The following is a 3,826-nucleotide window of genomic DNA, read 5'->3' as shown; positions in this document are numbered from 1 at the left end:
GGAAGGCCCTCGGGACGCCACGCCGAACCCGCAGTGACTCACCAGCAAGGGGCATCGAAACCGGATAGGCTTAAAAAGAAGGCGGTCAGGACTGAGACGTCGTCGCAGAGGTATGAAAAAAAACCCTCCTCCGTGGTTTGTCGTCTTTAAAATATAATAACGTCCATGGTTCCTGGCAGAAAAAATGCTTGCCGGACCGTGCCCGGAGAGCCTGTCGGCCATGCCTCCACCAGCTGGACTCCAGAGCCGGACTTAGGGGCAGATGCTAACGTGGGGACAACATCGGATGTTCCTCCTATAGAGGATGCAGATAGGCTGTCCGCTACGAATTCCGAAGTGGAGAGTGCCATGAATCACAGGCGTCGCCGGGCCATACTCCGCGACCCTGGTTTCTCCGAAGAGGCGTTCGATGCCTTCAATTCAGGAGACGCGTACATCCGAGCTGCTCAAAATGGTCTTGCCAGAGCCACATACCAGTATGTAAAGGATATACGGGTAAGAAAATCTGATAATATCATATATTAGTAGCCCCTGAGACTTGAAACAGTTGACACAACTGATTTAAGGATCATTATTTGTGTAGGCTCTTACGGAAAAGAATACCCAGTTGTCTCAAGAGCTGGAGGAGTGCAAAGCCCAGTTGCGGGCCGCAGTTGCCGCAATGAAGGAGTCCACGAAGGCCCCATCTGGTAACACTTGTTTCCATCGAAAAGAAGGATATGTACCGGTTAGTATTCAGCATGTATGCAAATCTAATAATAGATTCTGCAGATGACCCCGGAGTGAATTTGGAGGTCGTGCGAGGGGATGAGCAACATGCTCAACGACAACTAGAGGCTGGCGAGCGCATGCTTACGCGGGTTAGGCAGGAGAAAAATGATCTCCAAGATGCCAATACCCAGCTGGGCGTTGAACTGAAAGACGTTCGGGCCCAGCTAGCTGACTCCGTAAAGGAGAATAAGAGGCTTCGATGCGGCATTTTTAGTAAGTGCTTGAACAAACTTTTTATAGAGTTCGGCGAAGAAATCGGCTAACAGAGTTATATCTGTAGGTATGCTGATGGGTCGTCCTGAAGAGGAGATGCCCAGATCTGCGGGCGATCTTCTGCCAGAGCTCTCACAACTGTACGAACAAGTTTGGCAGGTGATGCAGGGCATTCTCCAGGCCTTGTGGCCATCCGCCTCCCTTCCAGGAGGCATGGGGGAGCTCATAGAGATGCTCAAGGGAGCACGGCGGCGCTTCCGATTATGGAAGATATCTACCTACCGACAAGGTGCAAGGAAAGCTTGGGCCATGGTGAAGATGCGATATACCAAGGCTGACCCGAACCACATGGCTGAGGTCGGACCTGTAGGGTCTGATGGGAAAGAGATCCCCGTTAGTCTGGTATATGACTAGGTAAAATTAGCCGCAAAGTATTCTCAACAGGATTGTAGGCTAGACAGCCTGTTGGATGGTATAGAAGAAGAATTTAGTCAGTCTAAGTGACTGTGTACTTCAAGTGACATATTTTGTCCCTAGCCGGATTGTAAATCATTTGTCATGGCGGACCTTTTCGCTTCGACCTCCGGACCCGACAGTCCGGAGTGTATCCGAATACCCGCTCAGTTATGTAAAAACCGGGGTACGCGTGGAAACCAGGCGTAAGGGTCATTAGTGCTTGAATAGACAAGTACCCAACTAGCTATGTTATATTACATGGATAGTAAGAAACATCTTCCAGGGAGAATTGTTCCGTTAAGGGTTCCTTTCCCTGGGTACGCATGCATTAATGTGCATGTCCGAACTGCGAGAAGAGACGCAAGATATAAACATCTTGGGGCATGTATTGCAATAATTTAAAGTCATCTTTTGTTCACCGACCGAATATTCCCTTAAGAACGCTAGCTTTCGGCTTCACCCAGTCTGAGGTACACATCCGGCTGACCAGGCAGTAACAATCGCAGAGGTGCTCCCCTTATGCCCTAGCCGAATTAACAAGAACATAGGGCACAAACACAAGAGCCAGGCAACCCAGCTTGGCCAAAACTTAAGTCATATCGATGCATATAATGGCGAAGAAAAGGTACATGTGGAAAAGTAACACATGTGGAGGGGGCATAGAGCCCGGAACAGAATTATATTAAGCTTCTATATAAGAAGCCCCCAGGTATAATGAGCATGCCTAGTGCATCAAGATTGTGTAGTCGAGACACATTTTAACCTTTTAAGGTCGTGAAAAAAGGGAAAAAAGAAAGAAAAGACAGATAACGGATATATATAAAAAATTGATGGAGGTAAGGAGACAAACACAGAGTCCGACACTAGGCGTAGAATCTTCAGAGTCTGGCTGCGTTCCATGGGTTTGGCTCGAGTCGATTGTCCGATGCATCCGCAGACGGTACGCTCCACCGGTCAGAACTTTGTCAATAACGAAGGGACCTTCCCATTTGGGCTTGAATTTGTTCTTTTTCTTCTCTGGTAGGCGTAGAACAAGTTTGCCAACGTTATAAATTTTGGCCCGTACTTCTCTGCTTTGATACCGTTGAGCCTGTTGCTGATAGAATGCGGAGCGGGCTTTTGCCACGTCACGCTCCTCCTCTAGGGCGTCCAAATTGTCCTGCCTATCAAGCTCGGCTTCTTTCTCTTCGTACATGCGCACTCGAGGTGAGTCATGAATGATGTCACAGGGCAGTACCGCCTCTGCGCCGTACACCATAAAGAACGGTGTGTATCCGGTAGTGTGATTCGGCATGGTCCACAACCGCCATAGTACGGAGTCGAGCTCCTCGACCCAGTGCGTATCTGATCCCTTCAAGGATCGCACTAGTCTGGGTTTAATGCCGCTCATGATAAGACCATTTGCTCGCTCGACTTGACAGTTAGTTTGTGGGTGATAGAAGGAAGCATAATCGAGCTTAATGCCCAAGTTGCTGCATCGAGTTTTTACCTCGTCGGCTATAAAGTTCGAGCCATTATCGGTGATGATGTTGTGGGGGACGCCGTAACGGTGTACAACCCCGGATATGAAGTCTATCACTGGTCCGGACTCGGCCGTTTTAACTGGTTTGGCTTCTATCCATTTGGTGAATTTATCCACCATGACCAATAGGTATTTTTTCTTATGGCTTCCCCTTTAAGGGGTCCTACCATATCAAGCCCCCAGACCGCAAAGGGCCAAGTAATGGGGATTGTTTGGAGAGCGGTAGGTGGCATATGGCTTTGGTTTGCAAAAAGCAGGCAACCGACGCATCGTTGAACGAGATCCTGTGCGTCTGCTCGGGCCGTCTGACAAAAAAACCTGTATGAAAGGCCTTGCTTACAAGGGCCCGAGCTGCGGCATGGTGGCCGCCGAGTCCAGCATGAATTTCTGCCAAAAGTTGTCGTCCTTCCTCTCCGGAGATGCACCTTTCAAGTACTCCGGTAACACTTTTCTTATAAAGCTCTCCCTCTTGGACCTTGTAGGCTTTAGATCGCTGCACAATGCAACGTGCCTCGTTTGGGTCATCAGGGAGTTCTTGCCTAGTTAGGTAAGCCAAGAAGGGTTCTGTCCACGGGGCGATGACAGCCATAATCACGTGGGCCGAAGGCGTTATTTCGGTGGCAGAGCCTCCGATTACGTCAGAGTTTTCGGTATCTGGCGTTGTGGCCGGGTCCGGACTGTTGTTTCCGATCTCTCCTTCCCATACCACAGATTGTTTTCCCGGACCACATGGTGGAATTCAAGCCCCTCGAACCGAGCTGACATTTTGAGGACGATGTTGCGGTAAGCAGCCATTTTTGGGTCCTTGGCGTCAAAGTCTCCATTTATTTGAAATATTGCGAGGTTCGAATCCCCACGCACCTC

This window comes from Triticum aestivum, chromosome 5A (assembly GCF_018294505.1).
Source record: "Triticum aestivum cultivar Chinese Spring chromosome 5A, IWGSC CS RefSeq v2.1, whole genome shotgun sequence".
Lineage (NCBI taxonomy): Eukaryota > Viridiplantae > Streptophyta > Magnoliopsida > Poales > Poaceae > Triticum > Triticum aestivum.
Note: the sequence above shows the minus strand (reverse complement) of the source record.